Raw genomic sequence first — 13,129 nt, forward strand, 5'->3', positions numbered from 1 at the left:
CAATAAATCTTTATTTATAAAAATGGACAGCGGGCTGGATTTGACCTAGGAACTGTACTTTGCCAACTCTTCTCCTAAAGGGTGAGAGCGGAGTGGTAAACTGAACTTGTGATTGCCTTACAGTACTCAGCCATTTGCAAAACTGGGTCAGTAATTTTGAAAATGGGGTATTTTATACAAGGACAAGTCATTTCTATCTTGATTGGAAGGCAGGAGAGCCTAGAATTTGGGTCTTTGCTGCACAATGGATAAGAGACACACTAAGAGGCACAAAGCCTAAATCATGTCCAGTCACCTGTGCCCAGTGACATTGGCCTCTAATGAAATGGAGAGGCTTGGAGTTTATTGCCTATGAGCTCATGAGCAGCTGCTCCTGAAGTTGCCATGTCCTGTCCAGCAGGTCTTGGCCTCACCCATCTCTGTTCTCTGAGACTGTATTGTATGTCCTTGGCCATTCTTATACTGGTTGGGTTTTCTCATTGTTTCCACCTGCTTGGTCCCTATAGACACAGGTGTATACACCAAGGCTATATTGGAAGAAAACAAGGAAGGATGTTTGAAGTATGGAAGGGTATCTTTCCATAGACAGTCTTTCATCTAGACTGTGAAACTGAAATATAGACCCTGTAAGGGAAGAAAATAGAGCTCATAAGACTTGAAGGGATAAAGAAGGTTGGAGGTGTGGGTATGGTTTCATGGAGGCTCATGGAGAATGAGAAAGAAGGAATAAGGAAAAAATTTAAAAATATATTTTGTTTAAAAATGCCATCGTGAAACCTAATACTGTTTATGTTAATTAAAAACAAAACAAAACGAACAGATAATACTATGAAACAAAAAATAATTTTGTTTTTCGAGGCAAGGTTTCTCTGGTAACAGTCCTGGCTGTCCTGGAACTCACTCTGTAGACCAGAACTAGTTTCAGGACAGGCCCCAAAGCTACAGAGAAACCCTGTGTCAAAAAACCTAACCAAAAAACAAACAAACAGAAACAAAAATAAGAACTACCTGAATCTCTTCCAAGGGTTATAATCAAATGACTTCATCCACTGCAAGCAGGTGTCACTTCTCAAGGGTGTCACTACCGCTCACATTTCCACACTGGACACCAAGCTTTCAACACATAACTCTTGAAGGTCAGATCTCATCTAAACCACAGCAGTGTTCTTTATGAACTGGTGTGAGCTAAATTGAGGTAGCTATGGGCTCAGAGAACACAAAGTGAGAGTAAGCCTTGGGTGTAGCACATGCTTGGTTGATGCTTAATGTTCCACTATTAACATCTGCTACCTGCGGACGTGGGATGAACAGCGAGGAGCAAGAACTGTTTGTGACAGATGGGTGCTGCTGAGCCCTGCTCCAGCTGAGCCTGACACCTACAGCCTGGTTGCTCTCACTGAGCCACACCTCCCTCCAGGCACAGCATGGCTCTTCCCACATCTTTCCCATACCTGGGGCATTGCTGGGGATATCTGGAGAGGGCTGTCCCCAGCTCTGTCTGGGTTTCCCATACATATGATGCGATCACAGAAATTGATGGCCCAGCCACTGTGCTGCTCAGTACACTGCAGATATCACATTTCATTGAGAGGAAAGTCTCAAAGGTTGCCCACCTGGCCCTGTTGACTTTTCCTTGCCTCTGCTTACATTTTCCCTCTGCTCTGGCCACATAGTCTTCACTCACTCTCCCTCTAGCACAGCAGGCCCACATTGGAGCTTTTGAACTTTGTAGTGGTTGACATTGTCAACTGACAGGGTCTTGAGTCACCTAGGAAAACAAACTTCTGAGCATGTTTTTTGAAAGAGTTTGGGGAAATGGAAAAAAAAAAACAGCCTGGAGAAATGGCTCAGCCGTTAAGAGCCTGCTCTTCCACAGCTCCTATGCTCAGTTCCCAGCAACCACATGGTGGCTCACAACTGGTGCCCTCTTCTGGCCTGCAGGCATACATGCAGGCAAAACACTGTATACTTAATAAATAAATAAATCTTTTGAAAGAAAAGATAGAAGGAAGAAAGGGAGGTACGGAGGGAGGAAGGAAGGGAGGGAGGGAGGAAGGAAGAAAGTTTGGAGTCTCTAAAGTGGGCTCATTTGAAATGTAGATGGCAGTATCTCACGTGCTGGGGTTCTAGGCCAGATTAAAAAGAAAAAGCAGGCTGAGTACCAAGCATTCATTTTTCTCTGCATCCTGATTTGAGAGAGAAAATATGAGCAGCTGCCTCAGGTTCCTGCTGCCATGCTTGCCCCTGTGATGGACTGTCTCTTAAACACTGAGCCAGAATCCACCCTTTCTCTTAAGTTGCTTTTCTCTGCTATCTTTGCTGCAGTGGTGAGAAAGCTCCGTGCTTGCTGCTGTCTCTGCCTAGAACATCCTTCACACAGCAATTTTCATATCTTCGTCTCTAGACCTTTCCATGTCGTCCTGATCAAATTATTTCTATTGCTCACCCCCTCCCATTTTTTCTTGTGATGTAGTCCAGACTTCATTGCAGCATCTTATTCATTCTGTCTCCTCCACGATAAAATCAGCATCTTCAGCTCAAGAACTTTTTCCTGTGATGGTTGACCACTGTGGACAGCAGGGTACCTGATCCTTAATAAAGACAAACATGTCTGTGTGTGTGGGTAAATGAATAGCATCTAGTCTCTCAGGATCTTCCTCAGTGATTTATACGAACTCCTTTGGTTGGTGTCAGAAACAGAACCCAAGTTTACACTGATTTCAAGTAGGCATGCCTATTCGCCTTTGGGCAAATGATAAGGACACGTAATCTCGGTTTCTCTCCTCCTGTGAGTGGATCCCCTGTGGAGCACAGAGCTTACACACAGGAGATGAAGAGTGTCTCTTTACATACAAGATTTATGATAAGGGAACACCAGCATTTGGAATCTCCCAGGACCACAGGCTCCATGGACTCACTCTGCCATTGTTTTGTCTCCTAACTGCTGTCAAAAATACCTTGGCCAAAGCAACTGACGAGAGAATGGGTTTATTTGGCTCACAATGCCAGGCTCTAGTTCATCACTGTGGGAAAGTCAAGGGGGCAGGAATTTGAAGCAGCTACTTAATTACATCTGTAGTCAAGAACAGAGAGCCGGGAATCAATGTATAACACAGTTCAGAATTCCCCGCCTAGGGAATGGTCTTCCCATCTCAGTTAACCTAGTTAGTATAAACCACCCCCCAGACATGTCCATAGTTCAATATTATCTATACGTTATTAATATTAAATATTAATATCCCTCATTAAATGTCTTTCCTAAGTGATTCCAGATGGTGTCACGTTGTTAATTTAACCATCATGCCCAATCCTAGTGACCAATGAAGGATGAGAGATGGTGACAAGCCCATCTGGAAGGCAGAGTTGGTAAACAGAGGCATGGAATACAGATAGGGCTTGCCCCCCCCTCCCCGATTGGTGTGTGCCATAGGTACCCTCATTATATCTGGTTTGTGTTCTATCCAGATCGTGGCATCCTCCCCAAACCAACTAGTAGACTGAGTCCTGTATGTAAAAGCAAAGAGCCTTTATTCTTACATAAATTTGCAAACTCGGACTCTCGTGTGTCCAACATATTGGAGTGGTCTGAGAACCTCTGCAGTTAGAGGTTCAGTTAGAGTTGGGTTTTTATAGTAGCAAAGATAGGGATGAGGGATTTCCAAGGTTAAGGACTCCTGATTGACTGACATTTGTTTAGGGGTGTCCAGGTGAAAAGTGATGGGCAGGTGATGCTATCTACAATGGTTGGAATGTTAGGAATTTCCTTTGGATGGTCTGTTCCTGGGTGGCACCTGGGTGGTCTCAGTTTGTGATCTTTCTTGGAACCAGATATTACCTCAGGGTAAACTACTGAGACTTGGGTTGGGCCTCTATTGAACTTGTCCTGGCTGAGTCCTACAGTTTGCTTACTTCCCCACCCCCCAGCCCCCAAAAAACCCTACACAGCCTTCCAGAAAAGGACTATATTCTCTGTACACATTGTCTCCCAAACATGGTGTCCACACCCGTGTAGCATACAATATGATCTGCTGGGATGTCAAAGGAAATAGTAGAACTTCTTTTATCATTTATATTTAATCTCATGCTTTAAAATCTCATTTTAAATGTGTGGTTTATAATGCTCACATCAGCATTGTACATATACATATTAGTTTATATATACATCTATAATTCATAAATAAGTAAAAATACATATCATATATTTGTGCCAGCTCAAAATATTTTACTGGTAGGTGTCTGTGATTGTAAAGGCTTAGGCCACTGCTCAGTGTATTTTTAAACAGAGAACAAGATCAGATCATAGTATCTTTATTTAAAATGACAATTTATTATGATGGTGTGTGTGTGTAGACCAGAGGTCATCTTCAGGAGCAGTCTGTCCATCATGTTTTTGAGAAAAGGTCTCTAACTGGCCTGTGTCTGATGCACACAGGCTTTGGGCCCTGGTTATTTCTGTCTGCTTTTTCCCTGCCCTGGGGTTACAAGAAAGTCCCACCATGCTCAGCATTTTATGGGGGTTCTATGGATCATGCTCAGGTCCTCTTATTTGCAGAGCCAGCCTTTACCAGTTGGATGATCTTTCCAGCCCCTTTATGTTTTTATGAACCACAAGATAGCCATTCCCCACAGTCGCAGTCTCGAGCCCCAGCAGATGGTATAGAGGACAGGGGTAGAGTCTTTCATTTAGTATTTTTAGTATTTGGAGGAGGACTTTCCCCCTCTCTTTGTTGTTCACAAAGTTTGAGTAGCATCATTATAAACAACAGTCTTTCAAATTAAGATGTGTAGCTCAAGCGGAGATCCGGAAATGTTTCTGGAGAAGACACAGAAAGACTTAGAAAGGTGGAAGGTGAAATGGTGGCAGGGTGCTGCTGCTTGAGATAAGGAGGAGGAGGGATGGGGCAGGGGGCACAAATGGGGAAATAACCAAGACCCAAAGCCCGGGTGCTTCTAGAAGAAGAGCAAATGTGGTTAGCTGACAAACCATCTTCAAGTCGGGAATATATTCTGAATTATTGAAATTTGAATGACTCTCATATTCTATTAAAGAGGGAAAATGGCATTAGAATAAATATTAAAAGGAGCCAAGATCTGAGGCATTCATCTTGCCTGAATATCATTAGCTCCTTTCAATGCAGGCCTCTGTCCTTCCCATAAACACGAACGGCACCGCGACCCCCCAGTACTCTTGTGTTATAAGCCTCCAAAGACAGTCATAGTGACACATACCTGTGATCCCAGCATATAGGACGTAGTAAGATCTCTAGTTCAAGGCCAGCTGGGCTACATAGTGAGACTTTGTTTCAAAAACCAAATCTCAAGACAAAACTGTCTGTACAGGACAGGAAAACCGCAGGTGAAAAGCAGAAGTTAAGCGGATGTTTCTAGGTTATAGAAGACTAGAGTCTTCTAGTCTCCCTTCTACGAGACCATCTGCACCATCTCCTGCAGGACCTATCAGGTCCCTGTCTGGCTTTGGAAACAGATGTGGCCTGCCCCTTACCTCTAGCAGCTGAGTTGTTAGGAAACCAGGACGGAGCAGAAAGAACAGACCCACCATGTGCTAAATTGTCCCTAAGAACAGAAAGGAAGAGTTGTGGGGACAGCAGGGCGAGTGTTGGGAAGTAAAAGTTAGAGTCTGGGAAAACCTCACTGAGGTATTTAAGGATGGGAAGGATGTTTTTGAATGAAAAGTATGAAAACAGTAAAGTCAAGCAGGGAAGTTAAAGAGACTCCAGGGGAGAGAGAAGAGGTGTGTGTGTGTGTGTGTGTGTGTGTGTGTGTGTGTGTGTGTGTGTGTGCATGCGCGTGCGTGCTAGAGCCTGCCCTAGAGGTGGTGATGGGTCATTGGCCAGCATTTGTTACTGTTTAAGCAGGAGACTGATATATGCAGATCTAGTAGACATTCAAAAGACAAACAGAAACCAAGATAGGGTAAGCCACTTAGGAGATGACACAAACGACCCATTAAGACAGAGAAGTCCCACTGGCCTCTGGAGGACAGAATCATTTCATTACAGACTGATCTCACGTGACTCACTCATCACTGGAGCTACAGTGATGGCTACATCAATATGGCAGGAAGTCTGGGGACTCAAAGTTGGCTTCAGTTTGCACTGTTGGTTAACAAAGAACAAGAGAGGAAGGGTGGATTGTTAGAACAAGGGGAGGGAAGGATCTGAGGGATTTTTGGTTGTTTTATGTTATAGGGAGGTGTTAAAAAAGGTGATGGTTTTGATTTGTTTATGAGTTACTGTCTGTGATAGTTTGAATGTAATTGACCCCCCCCATAATCTCACAGAGAGTAGCACTATTAGGAGGCGTGGCTTTGTTGGAGTGTGCATGGTCTTGGGTGAGGAAATGTGTCACTGTGGGGGCGGGCTTTGAGATTTCCTATTCTCAGGATATGAACCAGTGTCACAGTTGACTTCCTGTTGCCTGTAAGATGTAGGACTCTCAGCTATTCCTCCAGCGTCATGTCTGCCTGCGTGCTCCCCACTGTGATGATAATGGACTGAATCTCTGAAACTGTAAGCAAGCTACCCCAATTAAGTGTTTTCCTTTATAAGAGTTACTGTGCACCAGGGAGGCAGGTGGACATCTGTGAGATCTGTGAGTTCGAGGCCAGCTTGGTCCACAAAGCAAGTTCCAGAACACTCAGGGCAGTTACACAAAGAAACCCTGTCTTCAAAAACAAAAACAAAGAAAGAATTGTGGTGTTCATGGTGTCTGGTCACAGACACAGAAAGATACTGCCTTTGAGTTCAAATAGTGTAAATTTTAATTTTTTGATATGCAATTCTCGTGAGTTTAAATATTTCCATGGATTTATACAGCCACTACCATAATCAAGGTACAGAATGGAATTACTACCTCTAAACACTAAACCCTCGCCATCTTACCACTTGGCAAGGAGGGAAATTTCCTTAGCCTCCGTGATTCTGTCTTCTTTCAATGTCATATTGTTGTGATGAGCGGCGGGCTGTGTTCCTGCCCGGCTCCCGCACGCCTGGCTAACTTATGCCCCGAAATAATTACACGGAAACTGTATTCTTTTAAATATTGCCTGGCTCATTATATCTAGCCTCTTCTTGGCTAATTCTCACATCTTGATTAACCCGTTTCTATTAATGTGTGTAGCACCATGAAGTGGTGGCTTACCGGGAAAGATTCTAGCCTACATCCATCTTGGAGAGGAAAACTATGGAGTCAGCCTCACTGCCTTCTTCCTCCCAGCATTCTGTTCTGTCTACTCCCCCCACCTAATTTTCTGCCCTATCAGGCCAAGCAGTTTCTTTATTAATTAACCAATGAAAGCAACAGATAGACAGATGACCCTCCTCCATCATCATATAAGTGGAATCTGCACTGTGTCCTCTCTTGAGACTTGCTACCCCTCATAATACCCTAGGCATAAGGCCTTTCAAATCCATCTGAAAGGCTGCTGCATGTATCATTAGCTCTTTTAATGGCTGAGTATGTTTCCATGATACAGCTATACCATAGGTCATGTGTTCATTGTTGAAGAACATTTCGAATGTTTAAAGTTTTTGGCATTCGTGAATAAAACTGCTTTACACTTTTCTGTCTATTTGAAGGCAGAGGTATATTTTCTTCCTTTTCTACTGAAATAAAATGTAAATAATATAGAATTTAACCCTTTAAAGTATAAAGCAAAGACAACAGGTAATAATCATCTTTATGTGAATGCAGATTTTTTTAATTTATCTATAGTAAATACATATGAAGGGGATTGCTGGATGTTTGAGCAAGCATTTAAAATCAATTAGAAATTATTTAAGTGCTTTCCAGAGAGGCTGTAATATTTTCGCATTCCTCCCAGCGATGTTTGAGCATCCTTGTTGCCGCCTTTTGGTATTGGCAGGTCCTGCCTAGCCCCAGGCAAACAGATGTAGTGGTGTCTCTTTGTGGACTTGATTTGCTCTTGTCTGATTGAAAAGAGGTTGAACATCACTTGTTTGTTTCTGCTATTCATGGACCTTCTTTGTGAAGTGTCTGTTCAAACTTTTCATTCATTTTGTAATTGAATTTTTTCCCTTTCAGTTGAGTTTTCCCGTTGCTTGTGTTTCTTAGATTGAAGTCCCTTATTGGCTAAATAATTTCCAAATATTTTTTTCCTAGTTAGTAGCTTATCTTTTTATATCTTTGCATATAGTAAATGTTTTAAATTTTTATGAAATCCAAGTTATTGATTTTTTTAAAGAAGTATTATTAAGAGCTGTATGTAACAGCAAGCCAATTTTTTTCTCAATGTTTCTGAAAGCTTTATCTTTTGCTTTTTATCCATATAATTCACTATGAATTAATTTGTATAAGCGATGAAGTTTTGTTAGAAATCATCCTCTTATTTTCTTAAATATGCACATGTCCATATCCTCCAGCATCCATATGGACAGGAGTACCATTGTCGGAGTCACTTGACCATATCCATTCTGTGATACTGGAACACAACACAGCACAACACAACACAACACAGCACAACACAACACAACACAACAACAACAACCTTTAGGGATATCGACTGGCAGTCTTTTTAAATATATGTGGCAGCTTTTAAAGGATTGGACGCTTGACTATTCTGAGTCCATGAACATGGTATGTCTCTTCATTGATTTGCTTTGTGTGATCCCTCATATGTTTTCTGTGACTTGTTTTAATAGATTTTTACCTATGAATTGTATCCTCCCTTTTTTTGGTATGGCAACTAGTATAAAGAAGATTTTTCAAAATATAAATTTAGCTTGGAATAGCTGCTTATACTTGTAATCTCTACACTTGGGAGGCTGAGGCAAGAGGCTTGCCAGGAGTTTGACATCATCCTGAGTTGTACAGTTAGTTCTGGGCCAGCCTTGGCTAAAGAGGGAGACCCTGTCTCAAAAAAATTTTTTTTACTAATTTACAAAAATTACAATAATAGTTCTCATGTAATAAGAACACAGGAGCCACTTAGCATTTCTCAGAGAGTGTTGCCAAACCCTGAGGTGTCTCAAGTTTTACACATGAACATTCATTCATATCATCTGTGCATGGGGCAGTTTTGTCTATTTCCTTCTGACTTCAATGTCTTTTATTACTGTCCCTAACCTACAGAACATTTTGTGTCATAGACAAAGATTAAAGCTTAGCTTTTTTTAAATCAAGTATCTGATCATGAGGCATTCTTAGTGTCTGATACTATGATCACGTTGGTTAGCTGTCCAATATTAAGTAGCTTTGCATTCCTGCAATAAACCTTTTGTGGTTGTCCTACACTGTTACTGCATGCTGCTGAATTTGCTGTCTTATTATTTTGATGAGTTTTGCAGCTATATTCATGAAAGATATCAGTCTGAAAATGTTTGCATTGCCTTTGTCCGGTTTTGGCACTAGATTAATGATGGCCTCATTTTATGAGCTGGGAAGAGCTCCCGCCTGTTCTGTTTTCTGGGAAAGATTGTTTAGATTCGGTTTTGTTTCATCTTCCAGTGTTTGTTGGAATTTGCCAGTGAAATCATGTGAGGCTGAGCTGGGTTTTTTTCTTTTGTTTGCTTTGTTCTTTCTTTTCCCATTTGTTTGTTTGTTTTGGTTTGTTAGGGAAGTTGTTTTTCTTTCTCTTTTTCTGATTTCTATTTAAAAAACAAATCTAAGTTTATTCAGGTTACTGATTTTTTTTTCTTGAGTGAATCCTGATAGCTTGTTGCTTTTAAAAACAGACCTGTTAATCCTAGTTTAAACTTTTCATTTTTAGATTTCTTTATTTTATTTTGTGTGCGAGTGTTTTGCCTGAATGAATGTATGTGCACCGGGAGCTTGTAGGGTTCAGAAGAATGTGCCAGGCAGTTTGGGACAGGAGTTCTGGACAGGTGAGAGACTCCATGTGGGTGATGGGATCTGAACCTGGGTCCTCGGTGAGAGCTACTAGTGCTCTTACCCGCTGAGCTGTCTCCCCGGCCTTTGTTCTAGCTTTCTGAATTGATGGTGTCTGTGGCCTCGCGCACAGTAGCCCTTACAATCACTCAGGTGTCTGGCATGGACTGTGCTCGTCACTCATGCGGTTGCTGATGTGTATGGCTTTGCTCTACTCTACTGGCAGGTCATTGGTTTACTCAAAGACCAGTTATTTGTCTTCACTAGTTAACGCACTTCCTAGGACTCTCTTCTGCCTGTCGTAGAGCTAGCCGCTCTTGTTTCTGTTGTCGCACAGTTTGATGGCGGATTGGCAATCACTTTCCTCCTATCATACAGCAGATGTTGTAAAACTCTCCTAGCTCCTGCTGTAGCTGCCACATCCTAACGTGTTGTGCTTTTTACTCATTTAAAGATATTTTCTATTTTCCCCTGGGACACAGTTGCAATAACCTTTAATTTTTATTTAATCTTTAACTTCTCTAAACTTTTATTAGCCTACAAAAAGGTTCGTTTTATTATGAAATTTTTCATACAAAATTTGTGTTTGTTCTTTCTCTCCTACCTTTTCCCTATTCCCCTTCCCTCTTTTGTGCCTTCCTCTCTTTGCCCAGCCTTCTTTCCTTTTTCATGCCAAGTGGGACCTTGTGCCCCTCCCCTTACTGAGCACCTTGTGTGCCCCTCTCATGGTTTACCTTTGATATTTTTTGTTTGATAATTCCGACATCTATGCAGTTCAGAGATGATTTTGAATGCTTCCAGTTTCCTTGTGAGTCTCCTTTTCCTATTACTTTACATGTCTTTTGAGTCTTAGAAAATAATTGTGTGTGCACGCATGTGCATATATGCGTACAGTGTTGTATATGTCATGGTGTGCATGGTCGGGGGTCAGATGCCTCAACTTCCAGTTTGAGGAAGTGTGTCTCTTCTTTCTGATGCTGAGCTATCTACTCTAGGCTAGTCTTTTCATGCACTGAGCATCTCCTATAGGAGGTCACATATAAAATTTACTTTGTGGGGCACTGGGTATTTGTATATTCTTAGAAACAATCCTGTACCGCATTCTGAGTACAAAGTGAAGTACCTCGGAGACATCAGTGGCCTGGAATACTTCTCCACACTGGGCTGAATTCATTCAGACTAGAATGATAATATACGGCGGTGATGGGATGATCATAAGACTTATCTTTACTGTTTAGTGATAATGGAATACAGCTTATTGCTCAGTACTTCTTTGCAAGGAAAGGTTAATTGAGTGCAGGGTGACAAGGATGTGGATTGGGTAAGCTTTGAACATGGTAGCCGTGTGTGCATGTGTGTGTGTGGGTGGGTGGTGGTGGTGGTGGAAAAAATAGTAAGCTACATTCCAAGAATGCCACTATCATTGGAAGTGATGTCATTGTCATTACTATCATCACAGCCTTGGCCACTCACTGTGGGGCTTGGATTGTCATACTCACTATTACATAACCCCAGTGGTGGCTTATCAGGTTCCCTGACGTAGCAGGGACGCTAATGCGGGCTGTTACCATTTGCACACAAGTGACTGACCTTCAAGACTTTACTGACCTGGCAGAGACCTTCTTGGAAATGCGACTTTGCAGTTTTGAACTCCCTCTTCCCTTCTCCCTCCTGTTGTAGACTCTGCTGAGGCTTTAACTGTCTCTCCAGGTTCATTTGTTTGGTCCTTAATAAGTAGCCCATTTTGGAGGGGCTATAGATGCTTTAAGAAGGGGAGGCCTGATTGGCAGAAATACACAAATAGGGGTAGTCTTTGAAGGCTAGTTCCATCTGCCCCTGGGTCTGCTCTAGGTCTCTGTTTGGCCACTGTTATGTCACCAGCTGCCTTGCATTCCTGTTGACACAGACTGAGCTATTCCTCTTGCAGTGCCTTCTTCGCCATGATAGACCCCCAAACCTCTGAAACCATGAGGCACAAGAAACCTCTTTTCCTTTAAGTTGTTTCTGTTGATTGGCTGGTCTCAGTGAGAAGAAAAGCAAGTACCGCTCACTCTGACGCTGACACCTGTTCTTGGTCAAGGTTTCTGTTGCTGTGCAGAGTCACCATGACCATGGCAACTCTTATAAAAGAAAGAATGTAGCAGGGTGGCTTATATTTTCAGAGGTTTAGTCTGTTATTGTCATGGTGGGACATAGCACAGTGCAGGCAGACCAGACATGGTGCCAGAGAAGTAGCTGAGAGGCCTGCATCTTGATTTGCAGGCAACAGGAAGTGGTCTGTCTCACTGGGTATGGCTTGAGCATATATGAGACCTCAAAGCCCACCTTCACAGTGACACACTTCCTCCAACAAGACCACACCTACTCCAGCAAGGCCATACCCCCTAATACTGCCACTCCCTTTGGGGGCCATTTTCCTTCAAACCACCACACAGCTCTTTGGATTTCTGTCCACTTCCTGTTTTTGTTCGTAGGCGTTTCTGAGGTCACTTGCCCCACACACCTGTTTCTTCTTAATGCGTGTTGTTCAGAGACTGTGAAGCAGCGCAAATTCTCAAGAGAGCTCTAGGATGCCCAGAGAATCATTGCGTGCTCTCCACAGATGAGGACAGAGATTGGAGCTTGGGGTTGGAGGGGAGTAACTTACACCATTCGCTGAAGCAGGATGAGTCCTGGGGCTGTGTGACTTCTGAGTCTGTGCCATCCTATTAATAGGCTTGCTGTACCTCAGTAGTTTCTCTGCCGAAACAGTAAGCCAGATCAAGCCAAATTGAAAATGTAAAAGAACAGGTTTTCTTTGAGCAAAGCAACTCCCTGGTTTTTGAGGCAGAAGAGACCGGAGAAGTCACATGACTGAACTAAAGCAGGGAGCTTAAATACCCTATAGGGGTGATGACATTTCTTCCATAAGCTGGATTTGTGCCCAAGTAGGGTATGTTTTAGGCGGGGGATAGGCCTCTGGGCAACTTCAGGGGAGAAGTTGCAACAGCCACCAAGAATACAGAATGGGGCTTTTTGGCTCCTTTTCTTTGTTGAAGATTTTTCTGAGCGGGCAGGGTGAGCTGGAAATCCCAATCAAACACCTATCACCTCCTGGGCATCAGTGGACTGGCACGGGGTGGCTTTAGTGCAAACAGAGATTCCAGAATGAGATGAATTACTATAAGAAGACATAGGGGGAAGTGGAAGGGAGTTGAAACGAGTCTCATTCTGCCTCTTGGCCATTCAAGACATGGGGACTTGAAGGAGTGGCCTTCATGTA

This window comes from Microtus pennsylvanicus, chromosome 8, assembly GCF_037038515.1.
Source record: "Microtus pennsylvanicus isolate mMicPen1 chromosome 8, mMicPen1.hap1, whole genome shotgun sequence".
NCBI classification, from domain to species: Eukaryota; Metazoa; Chordata; class Mammalia; order Rodentia; family Cricetidae; genus Microtus; species Microtus pennsylvanicus.